The following is a 13,405-nucleotide window of genomic DNA, read 5'->3' on the forward strand; positions in this document are numbered from 1 at the left end:
ACCAACTGGGTGGCGGCCCCCAAATTTCGATCCAGAATCCCCACGCGACTCACCTATTAGAAAGAGAAGGGCCTGTCCTGGGGTTCTACGGTAGAGCTGACCGGACTCCAGACCTACATCAGGAACATGATGAGCAAGAAAATTAAGCTCGTCAACGTGGTCCAGGTCATGCTCTTCCGCCGGATTGTCCCGTGTCAACGACGGGCATTCAATTTGTGGGAGTTCGACCCGGCCAAGCACCAGACGCTGCGAGAGCTCTACGACACGACGCACGAGGACATATGGAGGGTGCTGTTCAAGGGCGCCGAGGTACCTCCTTCCCTCACCGAGGACCGCAGACTCAGCGCAAAGCGTCGTGCCAATCCGGTAAGTTTTTATATCTCACAGGGTATTTATTTGCCCTGGTTTAAATCATGTGCGGGATCTAAGCTTCCATGTCATTAACGGGACTGGATAAAGACAACGAAGCAGCTCGATTGCCCAGCCCCCTGCCTGAAGATCCTTCAGATGCTCTCTTGACGGAGATGCTGGCTCCGGCACCTTACGAGGTGTCGGTGAAGAAGACCAAGAAGAAGGTCACGGGGACCCGAAAGGGTCTCCCGCGCAAGGTTGTGTCGGACTCATCGTCTGATGATTCCGACGCGCACTTCTCCCATGAAAACAAGGAGGAGGAGGAAAGTCCCCCCCCCCCTAGCCGGGGGAGACAAGAAAAGGAAGGCCGACCCAACCGGGGAGGCCGAAGGGTCCAAGAAGGGAAGGACCCTCGACCCGGACTTCTCCACGACGGCCGCCCACAGTGATGACGAGTGGTTCCCCAGGGACAAGCCCCTGGCGAAGTCGTAAGTATCCGGATACCATAGTAATTCATGGTATGTTTTATTGCACTGCTTCTTCTTATGCCGAATATGATTATGCAGCCCGTCCCAAGCCCGTATCGACGTATCTTCGTCGGACGGTTCTTTGGACTCGTCGGATATGAACAACGATTCATTTCCAACCGCCTCTACCCCTTTCCCTACAGCAACGTCGAGGTGTTGTCTCAACAGGCACCGGGACAATGGGAGGTAGTCCTGGGGGCGCCTCAAGGCGACCTTTCGGACCCTGGGAGCAAAATTCCCACGGGCTCCAAGTTCGGCTCCCAGCCGAACACTGCGCCGGAACCTTCAGTGGTTCCGAACTCTAGCGGGCGACCCCCCATTAAGAGGGGCAAGCCGCCCGTGCTGATGGCCTCTGTCCACCCAGAGGCACCGGACAACTTGCTGGAGGCGCTTCGCGGCGCTTCCATCGATGAAGAGCACTGCACTATCATGAGTGTGGTGATCGAGAAAGTTCAGTCCGCCAAAAACGGACTGACCGAAGCTTGTGCCAGCCTCCTAACAGGCTTTGAGGTAAGCAATGAAAATATAGCAAAAATATTACCGCATAGAAAGTAGCCCCTGATGCTCTGTTTGGCGTTCGTGAAGAAAGGCCGAATAGAGGATCAAATGGTAACTCAGGAGTCTAATCAGAATATGTCTATGTGTATGTGCAGGCTTCACTGCTGGCTGCTGTCGCACGTACTGCGGAGGTCTCTGCACTGAAGCAGGACCTGGAGCAGTCCGAGGACGAGCTCGGCCTTACCAAGAGGCAGATCGAGGAGATAAAAGTTAAGCAATATATTTGTCTATACATTTAAAAAGAAGTTCGGGTGTAAAGTAATAGGATCATCATGGATTTGCCAGGGGCCACGACCGAAGTGGCGACCCTGAAGAAGGCGTTGTCGGAGGACAAAGACAAAGCGGCCAAGGAGCGCGTTGAGCGGGAAAAGCAAGAAGCCCGAGTAGGCGAGGTGCAGCAAGAGCTTGAGGCTCTCTCCAAAAAACACGAGTCCTTGGAGCTTGACTCTAAGACAAAAGAGTCCGAGCTTGCGAAGGCACTTGAAAGCACTCGGAGAGCCAAGGCTGAAGCGCACAAGGCCCTCCAGGAGATTGATGCGGTGAAGAAGATAGCACCGGGTAAGGCATTCATTATGCAAAGCAAGAATGTGAAGGAAACTTTCCTTTTACTTACCCGAGTTTGGAGCTCTCCAGGAGCGTTCGCAGATCTTCCGCGCAGTGTTCTGGATGCCGCGGAGTTTTACCGAGCTGAGGAGGGGAGGTCGACGGAGAAGTTGTTCTAGTCTCAGTATACTAGGACCGAACACCCAATGCCCTTGAGCGACCAGCTGAAGCAATTGGTCGAGCTTCACAAGGCGGCCGAACAGTCCATGAAGGGCCTTATAGTCCGGATGTGGCCTGGCAAGCCCCTGCCCGGCAGCTACTTCGGTCTGGTGAGGCGGCTTGTGGATGCCTGCCCACGGCTGGAAGTCATAGAGCGGTCCGTCTGCATCGAGGGTGCGCGCAGGGCTTTTGCCCGGGCGAAGGTGCACTGGGTGAAGCTGGACGCTTGGAAGCTGGTGAAGGAGGGGCCGCCGGAGGGCAAGGAGCATCGCTGCCCCGAAATGTACTATGAGAGGGTCCTGAAGGGTTCCAGCCTTGTGGCGGATGAATGTGCCAGGGATGTAATTTTTGAATGAACATGGTCATGTGGTCCTGTAATGTGAAATGAGTTCATTTGCGCTATGCAACGCTTATTTAATTTGAAATATTACCTTCTGTGCGACCGTTTATAAAATCTGAGAGTTGGCTAGTCGTCGGCTTCTGCCCCCATGTAACTAGTACTGGGGTGTTTGGGATGAACCTGAGCACTCTTTATCCCAATTTTGGGTCCTTCGAGGGAGCTGTTTAGCGCAACGAACCAGGCAATTGGACTATAAGGCTTTATCACTCTCACTTACCATAGAAGTCTACAATTTTAAATTTTGGCGAAGCCCCTAGTATTTGGAAGGCCGAATTTGGGGTGCTATACACGCCTAAGTTGGGCAAGGCCGACTCCTCGCCCAAAGCGGAAAAGGTCTTTAAGGACTTGAGACCTCGGGAATAGCGACCAGCTCTCGCCTTATCATGACAGTCATTTTTCGGCTTTCTCTACTGAGGTGCTCGTCCGGAAGAACCGGGACACAATCGCAGTAGTTCTCCCACTGCTACCTTAGCCGATATAGCGGAACGTAAGGTACCAAAGCATGGGAGCCGGGCAAACCCAACTATTGACCCAAGACATGATTCGGAGCTGATGCATATAATGCTATAAGTTTGGGGTGCCACACTGTCGAAAGTGTTCGGACTTCTCGCTCCGTATTATGGGGTAAACGGAAGCCCCTGGCGTACTGACTGTACCTGAATGTACGGGTGTAGATTGTCATAAATGAACATATAAGAAAAAGGTGATGAATAATGCAATAATAGACTAATGTTATGCATTGTTATTTAAATAATACGTCGAAGCGTACTGATACAAGTAGTGCAATAAGCAGAAAGTTGGACTGTTTGACGTGTCCTATCCAGTGGCAAGCTGCGTATGGAAAGTAGAAAGCGGGTATATCGATTATTATTAGAGACCACCTGAGGGTTCCCGTGTACATCTTAGCTTCTTGCCTCCTTGGTTTTTCCTTCCTGTAATGTGTCGGGCTATCGTACTGCCGGAAAGTGCTTCCAGAGAGTTAGGTCCTGAAAGAGAAAGAATGATAAAGGTATACAGCCCCTAGGGCGGTTAAGCCACATTGCGGGACTTGCCCTGATCGTGCCCCCGCCTATGTCCATGGTATTTCCAGTGCGTAATTATGTACACGCAGCACGGATTTCGTCCCTTGACTGGGACTGGGACGAGGGCCGAATTGCTAGGCGAGCTCTGAACATGCCAGGCGATCCTGTTGCAGTTTACTCCGGACTCGCTTGAAGGTGTCCGGGGGTTGTATCGCCGAATTAGTGGTTTGCCTTAAAAGGCTGCTTTGTGCTTCTGCTGTGAGGGCCGTAGTGTGCTCCTCCATGCAGAGCGAGCGTTCTGTGTTTCCATTCACTGTTATGACCCTCCTAGGTCCTGGCATCTTGAGCTTGAGGTATGCGTAATGCGGTACCACATGGAATTTTCCGAATGCGGTTCGCCCGAGCAGTGCGTGATAGCCACTGCGAAATGAGACGATATCAAAGATTAACTCCTCGCTTCGGAAGTTGTCCGGAGATCCGAAGACCACTTCCAGTGTGATTGAACACGTGCAATGGGCCTCTACACCTAGGATTACGCCCTTAAAGGTGGTTTTGGTGGGTTTGATCCTCGAGGGATCTATACCCATTTTTCACACTGTATCCTGATAGAGCAGGTTCAGGCTGCTGCCGCCGTCCATAAGGACTCGAGTAAGGTGAAATCCGTCGATGACGGGGTCTAGGACCAGTGCGGCGGATCCGCCATGACAGATACTAGTGGGGTGGTCCCTGCGATCAAAGGTGATCGGACAAGCGGACCATGGGTTGAACTTTGGAGCGACGGGCTCCATCGCATAGACGTCCCTTAGTGCACGCTTCCGTTCCCTCTTGGGAATGTGGGTTGCGTATATCATGTTCACCGTCTTCACTTGTGGGGGGAATCCCTTCTGTCCTCCCGTGTTCGGCGGCCGGGCCTCCTCCTCGTCATCACTATGAAGCCCCTTGTCCTTGTTTTCGGCATTTAACTTGTCGGCCTGCTTGAACACCCAGCATTCTCTGTTGGTGTGATTGGCTGGCTTGTCGGGGGTGCCGTGGATTTGACACGAGCGATCCAGTATGCGATCCAAACTGGACGGAGCCTGAGTACTTCTTTTGAATGGCTTTTTCCGCTGACCGGATCTAGAGCCTCTGAATTCGGCATTGACTGCCGTGTCATCGGTGTTATCGCTATTGTTGCGGCGCTTTGGTCTGTTATGACGTGTTCTGCCGTTGGCATCTTTGGTATCCGAAGTGCCTGGATTCCGTGATGTGTTGTTGCTGCGAGCCAGCCAGCTATCCTCGCCCGCGCAAAAGTGGGTAATGAGTGTCGTGAGGGCTGCCATAGACTTCGGCTTCTCTTGGCCAAGGTGCCGGGCAAGCCACTCATCACGGATGTTATGCTTGAATACCGCTAAGGCCTCTGGATCTGGACAGTCGACAATTTGGTTTTTCTTAGTTAGGAACCGTGTCCAGAATTACCTGGCCGATTCCCCTGGCTGCTGAGTTATATGGCTCAAGTCATCAGCATCCGGGGGGCGCACATAAGTGCCCTGGAACTTGTCAAGCAATGCGTCTTCCAAATCCTCCCAACTGCCGACGGAGTCTGCTGGCAAGCTATTCAGCCAATGCCGAGCTGGTCCTTTGAGTTTTAGTGGGAGGTACTTGATGGCATGTAGATCATCGCCGCGAGCCATATGGATGTGAAGGAGGAAATCCTCAATCCATGCAGCGGGATCTGTTGTACCATCATAAGATTCGATATTTACAGGTTTAAAACCCTCCGGGAATTCGTGATCCATAACTTCATCAGTGAAGCATACGGGGGTGTGCGGCGTCTCTGTGCCGGGCTATATCACGACACAGTTCATATGAATCTTGTCTGTTGTATTCGGCCTGGCTGGATTTACCTTTAGTGTATCCGGCGTGACGGTCATCGTCTCGTGTTGGCACGCGCCCCCATGACCCGTATATTGATCCTGCAAGTTTTGCCCTACTGTCCAATACGTCTCGCATGTCCCGTGTGTTGCCCTGGGCCTTGGTATTTTTGATTGAGTGGCGGCGGGGTGCCGGCTGAACTTTGGGCTGAAACGCCTCTCTGGCTCGACCACGCGGCGGCCGGTCAGCCGCATCGTACACTGGTGATGGAGGTTTCAATGCTTCCTCCTCGAGGTGAGGTAGCAACCTACATTTTGGGTAATTCTTGGAGGGGTGCTCGAGTTCGAATTCCTCAGTGGCAAGGACTTCGGTCCATCTGTCTGCTAGCAAGTCTTGATCAGCTTGAAGTTGTTGTTGCCTTTTCTTCAGGCTATTTGTTGTGGCCATAAGCCGGCGCTTGAAGCGCTCCTGCTCGACGGGATCCTCAGGCATGATAAATTCTTCGTCGCCGAGGCTCGCCTCGTCTTCGGAGAGAGGCATGTAATTGTCCTCCTTCTGTTCTCCATCTGCTGCCTGCTCTGGAGGGCTAGCTTGTTCATCCTCCGGCTCTACATCGTGCTGGAGGGGATTGTGGTTGTCTTCGGCACTATCCGGAGTGTTATTGTCTCTTGTGCCGGTATCACTACTTTTGCTGTGGCGGGACTTAGAGCGGCGCCGCTGACGTCGGCGCTTGGGTTGCTTCTTGGAGGGGTCGTCCTCCGCTGTTTTGTCGCCATTGCCTTCTTTGGGGGTATCCACCATGTATATATCATATGATGAGGTGGCGGTCCAGTGCCCTGTGGGCGGTGGTCCCTGTTCGTCTCCTGCATCGTCGTCCATACCGTTGATGTCTTCGGAGTCGAAGTCAAGCATGTCGGTTAAATCATCGACAGTGGCTACTAAGTGGGTGGTGGGTGGGCCGCGAATTTCTTCGTCGTCCGCATACCATTCTAGCTGGACATAGTTCGACCAAGGTTCTCCTGCCAAGGAGAGACCTTAATGAATTTAGCACATCACCGAAAGGCGAGTGCTAAAAGATATCCGCGGAGGTGAACTCCATGATCGGCGCCCAATCGAATTCGATAGGCACGGATGCAGGTGGCTCGGAGTCCGTGGCCAGAGACGAATCCAGTGGTTCGGCGACACGGCTCTCGTAAGGGGTGAAGTCAGTATCTGGCTCCATTGCCACTGAGAGTGCGGCCTCCATGGCGGGGTCTATCCCTCCGTCCTCGGGTGGCGCAATTTGATCCGGATTGAAGGCCGGAGTAGTTGCAGATGCGAACTCCCGAACACTGTCCGACAGCAGAGTTATGTCATGCTCGTCGTGACTGTGCGGCGCACCTGACATGGGCTCGAATCTGTCGAAGATCAAGTCTCTGCGGATGTCGGCAGTGTATTTTAGGTTTCCGAACCTGGCCTGATGACCAGGGGCGTAGCTCTCGATCTGCTCCAGATGGCTAGGCGAATTGGCCCGCAGTGCAAAGCCGCCTAATACGAAGATCTGTCCGGGGAGGAAAACCTCACCCTGGACCGCAACGTTACCGATGATCGAAGGAGCCATCAAGCCTTACGAAGATGGCACAGTGGAACTCTCAATGAAAGCACCAATGTCGGTGTCAAAACCGGCAGATCTCAGGTGGGGGGTCCCGAACTGTGCGTCTAAGGCGGATGGTAACAGGAGGCAGGGGACACGATGTTTACCCAGGTTCGGGCCCTCTTGATGGAGGTAATACCCAATGTCCTGCTTGATTGTTCTTGATGATATGAGTATTACAAGAGTTCATCTACCACGAGATCGGAGAGGCTAAACCCTACAAGCTAGCCTATGGTATGATTGTATGTTGTCCTACGGACTAAACCCTCCGGTTTATATAGACATCGGAGGGGGCTAGGGTTACACAGAGTCGGTTACAAGGGAGGAGATCTACATATCCTTATTGCCAAGCTTGCCTTCCACGCCAAGGAGAGTCCCATCCGGACACGAGACAAAGTCTTCAATCTTGTATCTTCATAGTCCAACAGTCCGGCCGAAGGATATAGTCCGGCTATCCGGAGACCCCCTAATCCAGGACTCCCTCAGTGGGCGCGAGCTATTTCGGGCGAGGAGAGGGTGTTTTGCCGACCATGGTTTATGAATTATTCGACACATGTCATTTTGGCCGAGGAGAAGGCGCACTTGGATGAAGTTACGAACCTACCCTCGATGTACAACGGGCCAATTGATGCATGTCCCACATAGGCTGGTAATTTCGCATCTCCCATTTATTTGCTCGGGTGAATTCCACCGAGCAGAGGGTGTTTAACAGTTCATTCAAATTTTGGGAGAACGAGCATCCACGTCTACCTTACCAAGTCGATTCGAATCAAATTTTGAAATATTAGCTTACCACTTCTTTTTTAGATGGAGAGATGATACTCGGGAATAATGTGTTTTTACATGCTCATTGCTAGCGATTTACTATATGACAAATAGTTGACCCACTCAAAAATGGGGAATCAAAACCAAAATGAAATATCTCGATTCAATGAAATAGCTCGTTCACCAGGTCAAAATAGTGAACTAAATCCAAAATTGAACACCTCAATCGAGTAGCATGTTGTACAGTATTATAGTACTCCATGAACACGTTGAAAGTCAAATTAATGAACTTGTTTGATATACGCATATCTCCGTTCATGTGTGGATTGCAGACAACATGTTCTCCAATTTAAATATTTTAATGCAAGTATATATATCGAAACATGGTTTATACAGTCTTTGATGCATAAAACGTGACCCCCTCTTCCGGACTCCTGCGCTCTCTCTCTATCTCTCTCTCTCTCTCACCGACAATCTTCAATTCTGTCGCATGCATCCAACACACAAACCTTTTTGGTCCCTATCCCTCTCTCTCTGTCTCTCCCTCTCTTTGTGTGTGTGTGTGTGTGTGGGGTCTTTCTAGTTCACATGCATATATAATCCATCTATAGGTCTCTCTCGCACACTATGTATGATTCTCTAGTCCAAGCTAAATATCTTGGGTGCACTCATCATATGCACACAAATTCCTTGGCTCGTTACCCGTAACTCTTTCACGCACCACTCTGTCGTCTCGGAGCTCTTCCCCCCTCCCTCTCTCTCAAACTCTCCATCTACCAGGGTCACACATACACATGCATATCTCGCTCGCACTCGATATACCCATCTAAAATTCTATCTCTCTCCATCTCACATGCACACACACACACAATCTCATGCCTAGCCAAGTATGATGGTCTCTCACTCAAATGTAGGCACACGCAGTCCCCCCTATATGTGTATGACTAGCTAATCTTAGTCTCCATCACAAACAGTGCATGGTATATCTCAATTTCTCTCGGGGCATCTTTCTATCGCGCACGCACCTCCCTCGATCTCCCACCCATATAGCCCCCTCATGATCTCGAGGGGATCTCTCTATCACAAACAAGCCCTCTCTCCCTCCCCCATGCGTCCATGTTCTCCATGTGTCCCTCTCGACCTTTGTTCCTTGTTGGCCGGACGTTTATTGGACATGTGCTATAGGGGTGTCTCTCTCCGTTGCAAACAATCACGCACTAGCTATCTTCGTGTATCTCCTCACCTCGCTTTTCTATCTCGGAGATGCATGCTGATATGTTTGCATAACAAACGAAAAACACACACTCTCTCTAATTTATCGTTTGTTGCCCCTTTCTCTTTCACACACATACTCTTTTTGCACACTCACTCATTCTCCACACGCACTTGATCTCTCTCAACTTAGGCACTCCCTTCGGTCCATAGCATATAGATTTATTAAAAAGTCAAACATCACAAACTTGGACCATGTACGTGGAGAAAAACATTTACATCTAGAATGACAAACATATACCATTAGATTCATCATGAGATGTAGTTTCGTATGATGTATCTTTGGTATTGTAGATATAAATAACATTTGCGTAAACCTAATCAAAGTTTCCAAAGTTCGACTTCTAATTTTTTTACATGCACTGCATTATTGAGCGGATGGAATATCTCTTTCCCCCTCTCAGCTATCTGACGCACCACTCAGCCTTATCGGGGCTCCTCTATCTCTCTCAAACTTTATATCTCCCTGGTTCACACATACACATGTCTCGCTCGCACCACATATAGACCCATCCAACACTCTCCGCCCTTGTTCTCTCTCTATGTGACACGCACCCCCCTAAGTACCATAATCCCTCACTCCATCATAGGCGCACGCACTCCCCCTAAGTATGATTATCTCTCACTAGCCATCTGGAACACATGTATTGTCTCCTTCCATCCATACGTCTATCTCGATATCTCTCGGGGTATCTTCTATCCCGCACACACCTTGTCACTCGATCTCCCACCCATGTAGTCCCATCACGATCTCCAAGGGATCTCTCTATGACAAACATACACTCTCTCCTCCCCATGTCTGCATTTTCTCCGTACGTCTTTCTCGACCTCTCTCCCTTGTTTGTCAGACCCCTCTTGGCCACGTGCTAGGGGTCTTTCTCTCTCGGTTGCACACAACCACAGACTATCTCCTCACCTTGCTTCCGTTGTCGAAGATGCATGTGTGATATGTTTGCATAAGAAACACATGCCTTTTCTCTACTTTTATCGTGTGTTGTCCATGTCTCTTTCACACACGCACAAACACTTTTTTCACTCACTCTTTCTATTTCACTCTATCTCTCTCTCTAGTTAGGGACTCTCTCACGTCCATAAGCATATGGATGTTCTGAAAAGTCAAACCTCATAAAAGTTTGACCAGGTATATGTGGAGAAAAACATTTACATCTAGAACGATCATTAGATTCATCACAACATGTACTTACTTCATACTATCATTTATCTTTGGTATTGTAGATATAAGTAATTTCTTTATAAACTTGGTAAAAGTTTCAAAAGTTTGACTTAAAAAAATGTTGGCACTACATTATCGAATGGAGGGAGTAGCTCTTTCTCTCTCTCTGCTATCTATCATGGGCTCATATACGACCAGATACTCGAAACTTTATTTGCCCATTAGTGACTTGTCAGGGCAGTGGATTTTAGTTTGTACGATAATGCTGCATCCACCTAAAGTAACGAAAGTTCTTACGTAAACTTCCTAGATTCCCTCTTCATAGGTGCGACATTACTCCTAACATTTGTAATATCAGTTTGAAACTTGTAATATTGCCATGTCCTATTCCTGCGTTTTCAAAATCCTGCGAATCAAATAGGTCCTGAGTTGGTGATGATGTTGTGCCTGCCATCTTTCACCAATAGCCGCCGGATCTAGATCTGACGCATACAAACCAAACTTCTCCAGTTTTGCAAAAATATGCCCACACTTGTTCCCTATTTACAAACAACTCCTTATCTCTCACAATCAGCCTTACCTCCTCCACCACATCTAGAAGGCCATGGAAAAATCTGGCGCGATGGCCGCTGCTGGCGCCGTCCACCCCCAATCTTGGTGTTCCGTGCAATGCATGGGCATCTACACACGGGAAATTATGTCGAACACGGCTAGTTGTAAGCAGGCTAGCTTTATAGCCATGATGATAGTGACTGCAGACGGTGAGGCTGACTTATGTGTTATGCCGAACATGGCACCTATACTCAGGTGTCATCTCCGGCGCAGGGTCTTGTCACTTCACTGCGGCGAGCAACACGTAATAATTTGACAAACGGGTACTATAGTGCTACTACATTGGTAGTACTACTACTAGTACTAGCACCACTGTCTGGATTTAGTAGTACTACCACGTCCATCTGGATTTAGTATTTGACTAGCAATATCTAGTAATGCATGTCACAAAAAATGTACTACTCCCCCTGTAAATAAATACATGGTGTATTGTTTTATTCCTTCCGGTAGATGGCTCAAATCTGAAGTCTCATCAATCAGACTACTATTGTACTCATCGAGTGCTCAGCTTTGTAAGCTACCAATAAAAAATTGCAATCAATGACTACTATTGTACTCCCTCCATACTGGTGCATTAGTCACGTTACGAAAACCAAATAGTAATCCCAAAACTTTTAGGCGCGGTGCATTAACTAGCCACCTCATTCCTTGTTTCTTGCCATGAAAAAAGAAATCACCCAATACAAATACGAGACGTGGGGTGCGCATGCATCCAATGACTAGCCACAATGAAGAGTAACATACACTAGTACTACCTTTCATAGTGGGTAGTAACATAAGTATGGTAACATGCAAAACCTCATTTATAGGTTATAGACTCATATTGCATTGGGACATGTGATGTTACAGTAATAACTAGCTAAGTTACTCAAACTACCTCTCTCCTCATTAACACATTACCATGTAAGCAAATTTGTTGAGTTGGACTCGATGTTACTTCTGAAGTTACTCCCACTGTGGCTAGTCTAAGTCATCTTAGAGCAAGTGAAAAATAGGAGTGGGCTCTCATGCAAGAGCCTAGCTATATGCGGTTTCCTAGGCCGATATACAATAAATATTGAGAAAGAGAGAGAAGATGAGAAAAAAGTAGTACTCTTATAGCCAGCCTTATAGCTAACCTTATTGTATGAGTGGCTACAAGTGATGGCTCTACTATGACATGGCAACATCATATAGCCAGCAGTTGGCTATACTATTAAGTATTAACCATGCTCTTAGGTTGTGCACCGTGACCAAGACGAAGGGGAAAGCAAGAGAACTTAATGTCTTTTTGCTAATTAATATGATTACATGCAATGAACTAACCACTGCATGTCATGTTTGGTAGTCTCAAGTCATTGAAAGCATGCACGACCCACATCTCTCATTTGTTGATATGTCACGAAATAAAAAACGGGGAGGGAGTTAATGTACCGTGCCTAAGTGTTTTGGGATGAAGGGGGATGCAATTCATTGACTTACTGCACCTGCGTTTGGGTGAATGACTCGTGGGCCCAACAGGTGCCTGGCCCACCTGTCATACAGCCAAAGGCAGGTGCAGTAGAGGGCCGAGGAGTAGATGGCCAACACACACGTGAATGCAACGCAGTCTGCACCTCTCATATAAGGCTAGCCATAGTGGGGGTAACATAAGTAGTAACCTACACTTGGGACTCACAAACATGCTTATGTGGCAATGAATTAAACAGGCTTATGGTTATAGTAACACAGGTAGATATCGTAACATAATAAATGTTATGCTGCGATGTGTCATGCATGGCAATAAATGAGACCACCTATGATACTAATCTATGTTACTATGCACTATGAATGTAGTATCATACACTAGTATCATATGCATGATACTATTATATGATACTCCCCACTATGACCAGCCTAAAGGCTCCCCGCCAGTCCAATCTATGAAATCCTACACACCTATGCACCCTAACTAAGGGCAAGAGTGATCACTCCAGTCGCAAGATCAGTCGACTAGAAGCTAGACCCATGGAGGCGATGAGCGCGAGCATTAGCCGGCTGTGCCAGATGGTCCATGACGCCGGGCGGCGGCCCGACACCGAGGAATGTCTCCAGGTCGTGCTTGAGGCCGCCAGGGCGAGAGGCTGCTTGGACGACAACTTCGTCTCCTTGTTTGACAAGGTCCTCATCGGCTTCCTCGACAAGTTCATCATCGTCAACAAGCTCACGGACGACCTTGACGTACGCCTCTAGCCCACGTGCCCAGGATCTACGATGCCCGCCACCCTCAACGGCCTCTATGGTGACAACCTCTTTGATGCACTGGTGGCCCTTCGACTGCCCGCTGTCACGCCGGAGAATGTCCACCTCGTGGTCGCGCTAGCCGCGCAGCGCCTAGCGCAGCAAGACACCGTTGACATAATCACCCACGTCTACCAGCAAATCATACACAAGGACTACTACATGCCAAAGGAGGAGGATAGGTCGCTGGCCTTGTTGACCCGCAGGGCAACCTTGGAC

The sequence above is a fragment of the Triticum dicoccoides genome, chromosome 3A (assembly GCF_002162155.2).
Source record: "Triticum dicoccoides isolate Atlit2015 ecotype Zavitan chromosome 3A, WEW_v2.0, whole genome shotgun sequence".
NCBI lineage: Eukaryota > Viridiplantae > Streptophyta > Magnoliopsida > Poales > Poaceae > Triticum > Triticum dicoccoides.